Source organism: Arachis ipaensis, chromosome B2 (genome assembly GCF_059453495.1).
Source record: "Arachis ipaensis isolate K30076 ecotype BB chromosome B2, ASM5945349v1, whole genome shotgun sequence".
Taxonomy (NCBI): domain Eukaryota; kingdom Viridiplantae; phylum Streptophyta; class Magnoliopsida; order Fabales; family Fabaceae; genus Arachis; species Arachis ipaensis.
Genome location: NC_142437.1, coordinates 1,975,796 through 1,990,912, shown reverse-complemented (window position 1 = coordinate 1,990,912; position 15,117 = coordinate 1,975,796). Strand labels below are relative to the sequence as shown.

At 40.0% G+C, this 15,117-nt stretch overlaps 1 pseudogene; it reads right to left on the bottom strand.

Annotated features, from left to right (window-relative positions):
- Positions 1-12,753: 12,753 nt before the first annotated feature.
- Positions 12,754-14,183, bottom strand: LOC107626540 (epi-neemfruitin B 7-O-acetyltransferse L7AT pseudogene; annotated as a pseudogene).
- Between the last annotated feature and the right edge of the window lie 934 nt (positions 14,184-15,117).

The following is a 15,117-nucleotide window of genomic DNA, read 5'->3' as shown; positions in this document are numbered from 1 at the left end:
CTGAAACTTGAGATATGAATGAAATTTAATACGAAGATGGAGTTCAAGAAGGTTGTGCGTGAGTATTGTATTCAAGAGAGAAGACAAATCTGGTTTAAAAAGAATGATAGTGTCAGGATGAGAGATGTGTGTAAGGTGGAGGAATGTGGTTAGGTTGTGTATGTTTTCGGAAACATTGAGGGCAATTACTGGCAGATCAAGACCTTCATGGATGATCACATATGCCCAAGGGCAGTGACGGACCCAGAAAAATTTAGTAGTGGGGGCAAAAATATAATAAAATTTAGGTATAGATATTTTTTTTTACTTCCCGTAATACCCAACAAGTTAAGAACTAATCCGTCCTAAATTTAAATTTCATTTAAGAGTCTGCAATTGGCCGGCAATGAGTTGCTACACATATGAGACATAATTCAAACCTCCAATACTTACTTAAGGGAACGACTAAACCGATCACTTGACCAATCCAAATTGGTTAGTTATATTTAAAATTTTAAGTTATAACTATCTATACATATTGATAAGAACTAGACATATACACACAATCAATTATTATAATATTTAAAATAATAAAAATATAATTTCATACACATAGTATAATATTCAAAATAACAAAAAAAAATTATAACGGGTATTTTTTATTTTTAACATTACTAAATATCATTTTTTCATATATGTTCTTAAACAATATTTTACTTTTTAATATCTCATATTTAATGATCAAGTTTACTTATTATAGTCTTTATGGTATAAATAATTTTTTTAATCAAAATAATTACAATATATTAATATATAGATAATATGTTTTTCTATCTTGAATAATTTTTAAAAAATTACTAATAATTTAAATTGTATTTAATTAGAAAATCAAGTCTCAATTTAATTATTAATTAATTAGCTTATATAATGAAGTTATTATCACTATTTTTTGAATTTATTTATTTATTTTTTTATACTAAATTAAATTTAACAATATAATTATTATTATGTGTTAAGTTTAATAAAATATTTTTTTAACGTAAAACACAAAAGAGTTATTTATATTTTATTTTGGGACAAACATAATATAACAAGTGGTATATATATAAGTATTAATTTTTTAAAAAAAAATTGTGGGGCAAATGCCCCCTCCTTTGTAAGTGTAGGTCCGTCGCTGTCCAAGGGAGACTAAGAATAAATTGGCTAATAGAAAGTGACTGGCTTGCAAATTGGTGAAAAAACTGAAAAAATATTCTAATCTTAAGCATTTTGAGACTGCACAGTATTTCAAGAGAAAATGTGACTTGGACTTGAACAAGTCCTCACTAACAAGGGCTCTAGGGAACGCAAGACCCATAGTTTATAGTGATGCTGCTGTCCAATATAGAATGATTAGGGATTACATATTGACATTGATTAAGAGTAATCCTAGCTCTACTATCCACATTGGTGTCCTACTTCATCCCAATTTTGATGAAAATCCAATATTTGAGAAGAAATACATTTGTCGGGAAGAATGAAAAAGAGAGTTCAAGACTGATTGCAGACCACTTATAAATTTAGATGGAGCATTTTTAAAAGCGTAGTATGGTGGTCAAATCCTATCTACTACTGGTCAAGATGCAAACAATCACATTTATGTGATTGCTTATGCAATTATTTCTATTGAAAACAAGAACAACTAAAAATGGTTCTTAAAACTGCTTCATGAAGACTTGGATCATTATAAAGAGTATGATTGGTGTTTTTATCTTAGACATGCAAAATGTATTGTTGTTAATTGTTATTATGTTAATTAAACATAGTCTACTGTGGTTGTTAATTAACATGTTAATTGACTTATGATAAATGTATTGATCTATAATTAGCTATTGTGATAATTGTAGTTGTTACTTACATTAGTTTTGATAGTTGTTAATTAGCTATCGTGATTTCTTGTAGTTGTTTATTAACATGTTAACTGACCTACTATGATGAATCTGTTAATCCATAATTAGATATTGTGATAATTGTAGTTTTTACTTAAGCATTAGTTTTGGTAGTTGTTAATTAGCTATTGTGTTTCTTTGTAGTTGTTTATTAACATATTAATCTGTTAATCTATAATTAGCTATTGTAACTGTTACGATGGGTAACTAGAGATTAATGGGTTGGACTTATTGGGTTGGCCCAATCGCTCGATGATGGAAGTCTCCGAGCAGGTTTGTGTATGGGAGCTTCCTTCCAACTTGTGTATGTGAGAGAATGGGGGGTGGTACTTGCAAAGACACTCCGATGCCTAAATTAGCAAGGGTCTAAGCAAGTTTAGAGAGTATTGGAACTTAGAGATACCTAAGGGGTGTCAGTGTATTTATAGTGGTGAACCAATAACCACCGTTGGAGTAGTTCCACCATTAAAGGGGGAATAACCGTCCCTTTATCTTAGGAAAGTTGGGATATGGCTCCTGGAAGTGGGTTGAGAGATTTTAGGGGCAGTTACTTATTTGAATGAGTGTTTATCTGCCAACTAATCTTCGTCTCCGACTTCTTTAAAGCAAGTCGTGGCAAGAACCGACTTCTCAGGGGAATGTCGGTGTAGGGTGAGGCGCAATCCTTTGGATTGGGCCTTTCATTTGGACCTGGGCCTTAGCGTCGGGTCAGGGTATGAACAGTGCCCCTACTCGAGCCCAATTTCTTTTAAGAGTTGGGGTCGAGTATTTTAACTCGGGAGCGTAGCCGACCTGATAAGGAACCGACATGGATTTTTAGAATCGACGTGTTTAAAAATTCTCAACAGTCGCGTCTAATAAAAACGTCGCGTCTGTTAGGAATTTGCGTATTCATACGCGGGGATCAGTTACATTGGGAACGGTGCCTCTCTTTATATGACGGCCTCCGTTTTTACCATTATGCCCCTAATATTTTATAAATACTTTCCCTCTCTTTCCTTGTTTCATTTCTAAAAACTTTTGCACTTCGTCTCCTCTGTTCGAAAGAAGCTCTTGTTTGGAGGAATTCCTCTCTCTCTGAACTCTCTAATGCCCCTATCCTTTTTCAAGCAAAGGTTAGCTTTTCTCTATTCTCTTTTTGCGAAGTGCTTTTATTTGCATGTTTTTATTTTAGAGAGGAGGGTTGGCTCGTAGGCTCCTAGTGACTCTGTTTGATTCCAGGCCCCTTAGAGACCTTTTTTTTTTATCTTTTTTCTTTTACCTTTGTAGGTTTCGCTATCCCTTTCTAGGAAAAAATGTCTTCTGTAGAAACCCTTGCTCAATGGGTGATGTCACGGTTCTGGGGGAAGAACCTTTTGTAGATACTAACTTCATCACCAACCTTCGCACCCGCCATAGAATTTGTGCTTCTGATGAGGATAAGCCGAAGTATGAGTTGGTTGCCTCGGGTCCGGAAGACCGGGTTTGCTTCGGGAGGGCTTCTGATGAGGACCCCCCTTTCTTTTTTATGTATGAGAGTTTTTCACTTGACTGGGGGTGCTTCTGCCCTTTTCTGCTTTTGAGGTTTCTGTTTTGCATCACTGCCGAGTTGCTCCTACTCAGCTTCACCCCAATTCTTGGGGTTTTTTGAAAGTTTATCAGCTTATCAGTCAGGCTTTAGAGTTTTCGACTTCTCTGAGGATTTTCTTTTATCTATTTCACATGACTAAGCCCTTCAGTGGGCAAAATAATAAACAACAGTGGGTGTCTTTCTGAGCTATTCAAGGTCGGAGGGTCATCAATCTTTTTGACGAGTCCTTCCATGACTTCAAAAATTTCTTTTTCAAAGTTCAAGCTGTAGAGGGTTACCACCCCTTTTTCCTGGATGAGAATTCTTCTCGGCTTTCCCCTGTACTGGCTAGAGGCCTCTCCTTATGAAAAATATAGTTTGGATGATTTGGATGAGGTAGAGGCAGCTGTTGTGGGGTTCCTCCGAGAAGTATGGGGGAGAGCCCCTTACCTGGACACAAAAAAGTTTCTCCAGGGGTCTCCGACCTTTGTCCAGGCTCAACTAGGTAGCTTTTTATTTATTTGTCATGTTTTCCGACCTGATGGTCACCCGAGTTGTTTTCTCTGACTTGTTTTACTGACTTTGGCTCCCTAATTGTTTTTGCAGAGATGGCGAAGAAGAATTCCAGGGAGTCTTACCAGAGAGTTCAGGAGGCCAAGGCGAGGTCCCGCGCCAGAGTTGGCAGCGTCAGGGTAGCTGGTCCTTCCCTTCCTACCCCTCCTCCCTCTTCTCACAACTTGGGGACCCCCACCCAACCTATCGTCATCTCCTCCTCAGCCTCTTCTCTGTCGTTCCCTCCTCCCCGACCTTCCCCTGAGCCAGAAAAGAAGAAGCGCAATACTTTAGAGTCTAGCTCTTCTTTTGAAGGTGAGGCCAAGGCGGATGCGCCTCAGTTTGTTCGAAAGCACATCTATCCTCATACTCGTATAAGTATGGATGATGCTTCCGTTCGGAATCACCTTAATGTTCTGGTTCAGGGGAGTGTCAGGGCGGCGGGGATGTGCACTAAGCTTCTGGATATTTTTGAGAAGACTCCCCTTAGCTCTTTGGGTTCGTCCCTGAGGGTTGAGGAGCTGGAGGGGAGAATTCTCTTATATCAAGAAGGGGAGAAGATGCTGAAGGAGGAGGTCGCCAAGTTGAAGGAGGAGAGGGATGGCCTCTAGGAGAGGGAGAAGAAGTTGCGGGCCCAGTGCTCCATGGCGGAGGGCCTAAGGTTGAAGGTGGAGGAAAGTTATACGAGCTTGTTCGAGGACCTTGTGGATGTGAAGAAGGATTTGGTGAGATCTCGGGATGCCTATGCGGATCTGGAGGACTCCATTGCTGACGGGGCCGAAGAGGCATGGAAGATCTTCAAAGAACAGGTCGGGGTTTTTGCTCCCGACCTGGATCTCTCTCCTTTGGATCCGGATAAGATAGTGGTTGACGGGGACATCGTTTCTCCTCCCCGACCTATTTCCGAATCCGAGTTGAAGACTCGGGGGCAAAGGATCATGGAGTCCCCTCCCCGACCGAAAGATGCCCCGAGTTCTTCGAAGGCTCCTGCGACTCCCGCTCCGTCTTCCATGGATATGACTCCGACCTCTCTTCCTGGTCCTGATGGTGCTCCGACTACTCTTCCTGTCTTTGGTGATGCTCCGACTACTCTTCCTGGCTCTGGTGGTGACGTCCTTCCTAACTAAAGATTTATTGTGGCTATATGGGGGCCTGGCCTGTGGGTCTCCCCTTTTTTAAACTATTTATTTTTATGCTGTGGTGATATTTTGCTGACATTTTCTTGGCCTTTTATGGTCGTAAACAAAATATTAAAAATACCCTTTTTTGGATAAGGGTTTAGGTTATCTTTCGTTGTCTGTTGTGTGCATGCCTTCCTGTTTTAGGTTTTGAAAAACCTTTTTGATCTTTCCTTTGGAAAAAACCTTTTCCTTGGCTGACTATCCTTTCTTCTCAGTTTTTCTTAAATTTTTCTTGAGGACTTGGGACAGCCTTTGCCTTGGTATTTTCAATAGGTTTTCTTGTCTCTTTTTGGTATTCCTGGTGCTCAATTTCTCTATTGAGTTTTTATGAGTTAGGTTATTTTTGCGATACATTTCTTTGCTTCTCGGTTTTTTCGACTTGCAGGTCGAATGATTTCCGAGTTTGGCACGATCTACTTTTATAACCTCTTTACACCAACTTGTACCTCGTCGTTTTATCCTGACGACCATCTAGGTCGGTTCATGGGATTTTCACGCTTTGTCGAGCTTAAGTCGGCACGTTTCGTAGAAAGAAAGAAAAAGCGAGAAGGAATTTATAAGAGATAGAATTTATAAGAGATATTGTGGAAAGATCTTTATTTATTTGTAAAGGTACTTTGTTGCTGCTAAGGGTTTCTGACAATTTGTAATCCCTTAGCCTCCACTTTGATGCCTCGTTAAAAACCCCCTTCCAGGAAAAACCCTTTCTTTTGGGAAAAAAACCGTGAAGTTGGGAAAAGAGTACATCAGGGAGTGGAGTTTAACTATAGTACCTTTTCATATTACAGTCATACCATGACCTAGGTAGCTCGGCGCCGTTTAAGTTGGTCACCTTATAATAGCCTTTTCCTAGGACTTCGCTAACTTTGTATGTTCCCTTCCAATTAGCAGCGAGCTTTCCTTCCCCTGATTTATTGACTCCAATGTCGTTCCTGATTAGGATTAAGTCATTTGGGGCAAAGCTTCTTCGAATGAATTTTTTGTTGTACCTTGTAGTCATCCTTTGCTTTAATGCTGCTTCTCTTATCTGGGCTTGTTCTCGGATTTCAGGGAGCAGTTCGAGTTCTTCTTTGTGCCCTCGCGTGCTCTCGACCTCATCGTAGAGGATTACCCTTGGACTTTGTTCGTTGATTTCCACTGGTATCATGGCTTCCACGCCATAGGTAAGTCGGAAGGGTGTTTCCCCTGTGGCAGACTGAGATGTTGTCCGATAGGCCCATAATACTTGGGAGAGCTCTTCAGCCCAAGCTCCCTTTGCATCCTGTAATCTTTTCTTCAATCCTGCCAGTATAACTTTATTCACTGCCTCGGCTTGTCCATTTGCTTGTGGGTGTTCTACCGAGGTGAATTGGTGTTTAATCTTCATACTGGCTACTCCGTACCTGGTGATGATATTTTTGTAGCGGAACCTCCAGCTTCTTTGTGCGGTGATGGTGGCTAAGGGTTCTGCTTCTATCCACTTTGTGAAGTAGTCTATTCCCACCATTAAGTATTTTACTTGTCCTGGGGCTTGGGAAAAAGGTCCTAATAGGTCCATCCCCCATTTTGCAAAAGGCCACGAAGAAGTTATACTGATGAGCTCCTCAGGGGGAGCCACGTGGAAATTTGTGTGCATTTGGCATGGCTGGCACTTCTTCACGAATTCTGTGGCATCCTTTTGCAAGGTCGGCCAGTAGAACCCAGCTCGGATTACCTTTCTGGCTAGCGACCTGGCTCCAAGATGGTTTCCGAAAATCCCATTATGAACCTCCTCTAGCACTTCAGTGATCCTTGAGGTTGGAACGCACTTCAACAATGGTGTTGATATTCCTCTTTTATAGAGGATATTTTTTACCAGAGTGTAGTATTGTGCTTCCCTCTGGATTTTCTTGGCCTCTTTTTCCTCTTTGGGGAGGATGTCAAATTTTAAGTATTCAACTAGGGGATTCATCTACCCGAGGTTCAACCCGGTAACTTCAAGGACATCTTGTTTGGCCTCTATTTTAGCTACAGAGGGTTCTTGGAGAGTTTTCTGGATCAAACTTCTATTATTCCCTCCTGGTTTGGTACTTGCTAACCTGGAGGGGGTGTCTGCTCTGATGTTGAGATCCCGAGTTATGTGCTTTATCTTGGTTTCTTCAAAACGCCCGAGATGTTCCAAGGTTTTGTCCAAGTATCTCCTCATATTTGGGTCTTTGGCCTGATACTCTCCATTTATTTAGGAGGTCACCACCTGAGAGTCGCTAAATATCATCACTTTTGTTGCACCGACTTCCTCTGCCAACTTTAATCCTGCAATCAAGGCTTCATACTCTGCCTGATTATTGGAGGCTGGGAATTCAAATTTGAGGGAAACCTCTAGCTGTGTTCCTCCTTCATTGACCAGTATTATGTCTGCACCGCTTCCTGTCTTGTTTGAGGATCCATCCACATATAGTTCCCATGTAGTTGGTTTTTCTTCCTGATCTCCTGCATATTCTGCTATGAAGTCGACGAGGCATTGGGCTTTAATTGCCGTCCGGGTCTCGTACTTCAAGTCGAACTCGAATAGCTCTATCGCCCATTGTACCATTCTCCCTGAAACATCCGTCTTTTGGAGGATTTGCTTCATGGGTTGATTCGTTTGGACTCTTATTGTGTGAGCTTGGAAGTAAGGCCGTAGCCTTCGTGAGGCTATTACTAAGGAGTAGGCAAACTTCTCTAGTTTATTGTACCTTAGTTCAGGGCCTGTATAACTTTGCTGGTGAAGTATACAGGATGCTGTTCCGCCTCATCTTCTCGTATCAGGGCTGATGCTACAGCTTTGTCTGCTACGGACAAATATAGGACAAGCTCTTTCCCAATTAGAGGTCGGGTCAAGATTGGGGGTTAGCTCAAGAACCTTTTGAATCTTTGGAATGCTTCTTCGCACTCTGGAGTCCATTGAAACTGGCATCCTTTTCCTAGTAAAGAGAACAGTGGAAGGGATCTTAATGCTGATCCGGCCAAGAACCTGGAGAGGGCTGCAAGTCGGCCATTCAATTTTTGGACCTCTCTTAAGCAAGTTGGACTTTTCATTTCTAGGATGGCTTTATACTTGTCGGGATTAGTTTCGATCCCTCTTTGGGTTAGCATAAACCCTAGAAATTTTCCAGCCTCCACCGCAAAGGTACATTTTGCGGGATTTAGCCTCATCCCATGTAGCCTTATGGTGTTAAAAACTTGCGAGAGGTCTGTCAAGAGGCCGGTCTCTTCCTTAGTTTTCACCAGCATATCGTCCACGTAGACTTCCATTAGATTCCCGAGGTGTGGAGCAAATATCTTGTTCATCAGCCTTTGGTATGTGGCCCCTGCATTTTTTAATCCAAAAGGCATGACCACGTAGAAATAATTCGCTCTAGGCGTGATGAATGATGTCTTTTCTTGGTCCGGCTTGTACATCGGGATTTGGTTGTATCCCGAGTAGACATCCATAAATGACAAGTATTGATACCCTAAGCTGGAGTCTACTAAAGTGTCAATGCTTGGAAGGAGATATGGGTCTCTAGGACACGCCTTATTCAGGTCGGTGTAATCAACACACATCCTCCACTTGCCGTTTTATTTTTTGACTACCACCACGTTTGCTAGCCATGTTGGATATTTAACTTCTCTAATGAAGCCGGCTTCTAAGAGCGCTTGTACTTGCTCCTCCACCGCTTGAGCTCGTTCTGGACCGAGCTTACGCCTTCGCTGCTGGACAGGTCGTGACCCAGGGTACACTGAGAGCTTGTGGGACATGAGCTCGGAGTCTATCCCTGGCATATCAGAGGCCTTCCAGGCAAAGAGGTCGGAGTTATCTCGTAGGAGCTTTGTCAACTTATGCTTTAAGTTTTCCTCTAGGCTGGCTCCTATGTTGGTATTTTTTCCTTCCTCCTTGCCGACTTGTATTTCTTTAGTTTTTTCCCCTGGTTGCGGCCGCAGCTCTTCTTTGGCTCTTTCTCCGCCGAGTTCTATAGTGTGAACTTCCCTGCCCTTTCCCCTCAGGTTGAGGCTTTTATTGTAGCATTTCCTTGCCAATTTCTGGTCTCCCCATATCGTTGCTATTCCCGCATATGTTGAAAATTTCATGCAAATGTGTGGGGTAGATACCACCGCTCCGATCCGATTCAGGGTAGCTCTGCCAATCAGGGCATTATATGCTGACCCGACATCGATGACTATGAAGTCTACGCTTAGAGTTTTGGATTTCTCCCCTCTTCCAAAGATCGTGTGGAGGGATAGGAATCCTAGTGGTTTTATTGGCGTGTCGCCCAAACCGTACAGGGTGTCAGGGTAAGCCCTTAATTCTTTTTCATCCAATCCTAGTTTGTCGAACGCGGGCTTGAAAAGAATGTTCGCTGAACTTCCTTGGTCTACTAAGGTTCTGTGGAGGTGGGCATTCGCCAGGATCATGGTTATCACCACTGGATCGTCATGTCCAGGGATCACTCCTTGCCCATCCTCTTTTGTAAAAGAGATGGTTGGGAGGTCGGGCGCTTCGCCTCCGACCTGGTAAACTTGCTTTAGGTGTCTTTTGCGAGATGACTTAGTGAATCCCCCTCCCGCAAATCCTCCAGAGATCATATGTATGTGTCTATCGGGGGTTTGTGGTGGTGGGTCTCTTCTGTCCTCATCATCTCGTTTTCTTTTTCCATGATTGTCCGACCTTTCTATGAGATATCTATCAAGTCGGCCTTCCTTGGCCAACCTTTCTATCACATTTTTAAGGTCGTAGCAATCATTTGTTGAGTGGCCATACACCTTATGGTACTCGCAGTAGTCGCCGTGGCTTCCTCCCTTTTTGTTTTTGATGGGTCTAGGGGGCGGCAATCTTTCAGTATTATAGATTTCTCTATATACGTCTACTATGAAAACTTTTAGAGGAGTATAGGAGTGATATCTCCTTGGCCTGTCGGGGCCGACCTCCTCTTTTTTCTTGGGCTCCCTCTCTTTCTCTTTTGCTAAGTGAGGGTGCCACTGTCGCCAGCTCGGCTCCCGTAATCTGGCGTTCTCCTCCATGTTGATGTACTTTTCTGCTCTCTCTTGTACATCGCTCAAGGAGGTGGGGTGTCTTTTTGATATGGAATGGGAGAATGGACCCTCTCTAAGTCCATTTACTAGCCCCATGATGACTGCCTCTGTGGGCAGGTCTTGAATCTCCAAGCACGCTTTGTTGAACCTTTTCATGTAGTCTCGTAAAGGTTCTCCGACCTCCTGTTTTACTCCCAGGAGGCTTGGTGCGTGTTTTACTTTATCCTTCTGGATGGAGAATCTCATAAAAAACTTTCGTGAGAGGTCCTCGAAACTGGTGACCGACCTCGGAGGAAGGCTATCGAACCACTTCATTGCTACTTTTGACAAAGTGGTCGGGAAAGCTTTGCAGCGAGTAGCATCAGAAGCATCAGCCAGATACATCCGACTTTTGAAGTTGCTTAAATGATGCTTTGGGTCGGTGGTTCCATCATAGAGGTTCATATCAGAGCTTTTGAAGTTTCTTGGAACTTTTGCCTTCATTATGTCCTCGCTGAACGGATCTTCTCCTCCCAAGGGCAATTCTTCTCGGTCGCCGCGGAAGTTCTGACTTTTAAGGGAGGATTCTAGCTATAAGAGTTTTTCTTCTAACTCTTTTCGCCGTTCTATTTCTTCCCTTAGTTTTCTCTCCGCCTCTCGTTGTCGTTCAATTTCCTGTTCTAGACGGTCTTGGTGACCGTGGACCAACCCCATTATTTCCGTCGCATGGGGCGGCCCTTCCTTTCCTGACCCGCGTCCCTCCGAGGAGTTTACCTTTGGGTTTTTTAGCCCCGAGGTGCCTTCTCTGTGTTGGTCGTTGGCCTCCTGGTGGAGGGTCAGGTCCGCGTCATTATTTCCGGTGTCCAGATTTTCCTGCTCTGAGTCGGACGCCGTATGACCATCTTCTGGTGAATTATCCGTCATTATGGAATGATCTCTCGGGTCCTCGGCAACGGCACCAATGTTACGATGGGTAACCGGAGATTAATGGGTTGGACTTATTGGGTTGGCCCAATCGCTCGATGATGGAAGTCTCCGAGCAGGTTTGCGTATGAGAGCTTCCTTCCAACTTGTGTATGTGAGAGAATGGGGGTGGTACCTGCAAAGACACTCCGATGCCTAAATCAGCAAAGGTCTAAGCAAGTTTAGAGAGTATTGGAACTTACAGATACTTGAGGGGTGTCAGTGTATTTATAGTGGTGAACTAATAACCACCGTTGGAGTAGTTCCACCATTAAAGGGGGAATAACCGTCCCTTTATCTTAGGGAAGTTGGGATATGGCTCCTGGAAGTGGGTTAAGAGATTTTAGGGGCAGTTACTTATTTGAATGAGTGTTTATCTGCCAACTAATCTTCGTCCCCGACTTCTTTAGAGCAAGTCGTGGCAAGAACCGACTTCTCAGGGGAAGGTCGGTATAGGGTGAGGCGCAATCCTTTAAATTGGGCCTTTCATTTGGACCTGAGCTTTAGCGTCGGGTCAATGTATGAACAGTAACAATTGTAGTTGTTACTTATCATTAGTTTTGGTGGTTGTTAATTAGATCTTGCGATTTTTTGTAGTTGTTCATCGACTTAAACCTTACATTTGATGTTTTTGTTATTCATTCTTTACCTTTGAGATGTGCATTAAAATTATTTATTGTTCTTGTTCTTCTAGCCTTTATACTGCTGCAATGTTATTCTTTGTTTCTAATAAGAGGAGTGTCATAGGGACTATCTCAACTATTTGTTTACACTGAACAGGAATCAATTTGTTGTCTCTTATATAATTTTAGGGTCTATTTTAAATTTATATATGCAACTTTGGGGATCACATTAAGGTCTAGGAGAAAACTTTTAGCTAAGCTTTTTTTTTTTTTTTTTTCATTTTATTTTCTGGACCTCATTCCTATAATTCGGGAAGTGTGTGGTATTTATGGAGGAATTTCAACAAGTAATGAAAAAACAATGAACTTAGAGAGTTGTTATGGGAGTGAACAAGGTCTACTACCCAAGCAATATTCATTGAAGGGATGAAAAAAAATAGAAAAACTCAGTAAGGATGCGTGAACATATGTGAGCAAATGACCAAGAAATTCATGGAGAAGGGCCTTTTTCAATAATTTTCTTAAAAGAGACAATATCTACAATAATATCTATGAAGTCTGTCTCATAGTTTTGCTACCATAGAAATTACAAGCTCTTTTGACTACTATATATAAGATATGTTATTAACTTCTCTTCTTAATTGTATGAACACAAATTTCTTATATTCACTTTTTTTTTTTTTTAACATCAATTTAAGAAAAAGAAGTATTCAAAATCTCAAAATATCCGAAGTACGAAGAACTTACAAACCAAACCAAAAACACTACTTAATTAAAGCATCAACTTGATTCATTTTTTTAACTATATAATAGATGGAGCTTAATAATCATTACCCCACCTTATTGTGAGAATTACAAGAAGCTTTGATTAAAACATGAAACACACGATAGTAATTTCTCCTTAGTACATACGTATTTTTTTATTACTTAATCAATTCATTCTCTTCCATTATGAATAAGATGTGGCTAATGATAAAGAAGAGAATGAATCAATTCAAGCCTGAAAGCCTGAGTTAGACCCTGTCAAAGGACTTGGATCAAGAGTTGCATAAGTGAGTAATTCAGTGCTTGACATCAAAAGCTTCATTTTCTCTTCATCCAAGGTAATCCAAGCTTCTATACCATCTTTGAACTTAGTATCAACCAAGATTAACATATTCGTTAACACTGAAATACTTTCTATACCAATACTACTCACCCACATAGGTTTTCCCCATCCAAAATCAGCATCATAGAATCCAAAGTTACACCAACTACTAATAGCTAATATTTCCAATGCCTTATCACCCTTATTATCAGACCATGTTTCACCGCTAATTTTCCTAAGAGCATTTTCCATGATTGAACTCCCTTCCTCTTCACTTTGCAACCTTGCAACAAAATCCTTATCAACTTCTTCAATTGACTTCTTCACTTTATTCACTAACTCATTCAAATTCAGCTCATGCTCACTCGTGTGTTCTGAAGTTGCCAACCATAGAAAATTCCCTATAGAATTCTCAGGATGTAGAGACTCTGGCATTCTTCGGCGAAGGTTCACCGTGTTAATCAGTATAGAAGGACTTTGAGTTCCAAATTGATCCTTGGATGCGGCCATGAAATACTTCCAGAACAATGCAGAAACTGTCTGAACACGTGAAGGAGTATTAGGAGGATTCTTCAATGGGTCAGATGAAGATGTTGCCACTATTTGAGCCTTGAGGGTAGCAATAGCTGAATTTTTGAACAAAAACCTCCTTGTGACCCATTTTTCTTTCCTAAAAATGGAACCCCATGTTTTCCTTGACAAGTTTCTGAAATGTGAAGTACTTGTAGGGAACAGCGAACTTGTAGCAAAGTTTGGTTCTGTCATAAGTTCTGAATTGCAGTTGTAGCCGGCTCTTTCTGTCCATGCCTTCAGGAAGGTGTCAATTGAATCACCATCAGCGATCCTATGAGAAATGCGAAATCCAATTGCAATTCCACCACAATCAAAGATATTAACTTGAATGTTAATCACATGAGCTCCTGTCATTGTTTTTTCAAAGTTTGGAGTAGTTGGAATAAACTTGTTCAATGAATTCAAATCAGGCTTTTTTAGAAACTTTGAAATAGAACAATTCACTTTGACTACTACAAAGTTAGCACCTTCATCATTGCAATCAATGGACAAATCATCTTTGATCTTTCCAGCAAAAGGGTAGAATTGTGTTAGTGTTTCAGATAATGATTGTTTAAGCAACTCTAATCTCTCAGAAAATTCAAAGGGATTTTGTGAGGTGTAGAATAGGATGATTGTTGCATGAGGAAAAGGAACAAGTTGATCTAAAAAGGAGTGTTTGAAGGTTTTTAAGTGAGAGGGTGTGGGAGATGAAGGTTTAATATTTTCTTTAGAAATGATTTCAACTTTAACTTCTTCCATTGTTTAGCTAAAATAATCAGCTCTATATAGCTTATGAAGAGATTGAGAAGGAAAGTTATATTGTAGTTGTGCATTTTAATCTGGTTAATATGTCTATATATAGAGCATTAGACCCTTTTATTTTTTTTAGAGAAACTTATCATCACGTGATCATATATGAATATAATTTAAAGCATGCATGTTTTCTTTCTTTTGTTAGGTAATTTTTTTTTTTATGGAAAAGTATAAGGAGCCAATGGAATATTTATACCATGTGTACAATGGAGGTTTAGGGAGTATTAGAGATAAAATCATTAATGTTACCTTTTCTCATTAGCTGAAACTTTTGAGATGAGTCGTATCATAACATGGTATTAGAGCCTTAGATCCGAAAGGTTAAGGGTTCAATTCTTGGTGAACTCCAAAATCAATTTAAGTTTTTAGGAAGATGTTTATTATCACTAGTACTCGGATGGTTATTCTAGATAGTATGGGAATGTTCATTTTTATAACTCAATAACCCATTATACACATTGTACAAATAATCCATTATCTCCCTAGCGGGATCCTTTTTTTTTTTATAGGGAGCCACTTAGATAAAGACGCTTAAAACGTATTTTTTAAAGATATTTTTAAGTAATTAAAATTCAATGCATATAATTGATTAAATTATGTTATTTTTATCAAAATTAGATCAGATAAACTGATTTGGCCAAAAAATTAATAAACTATATCTTGAACGGATCTAAATTAATTTTTTTTATAAAAAAATAATTAAAATATATATATATATATATTAAGAACCCTAAGTTCTAATTTTTTTTTTTTGTGGTTATAGAGTTAGAATTTAGAGTTTTTAAAATTAAAAAAATATATAATAAAAATATTTTAGTCATTTTCTATAATAAGGTTATTGTATTTAATTTAAATCGGTTCAAGATTTAATTTACTAATTTTTTTACTAAATCAATTT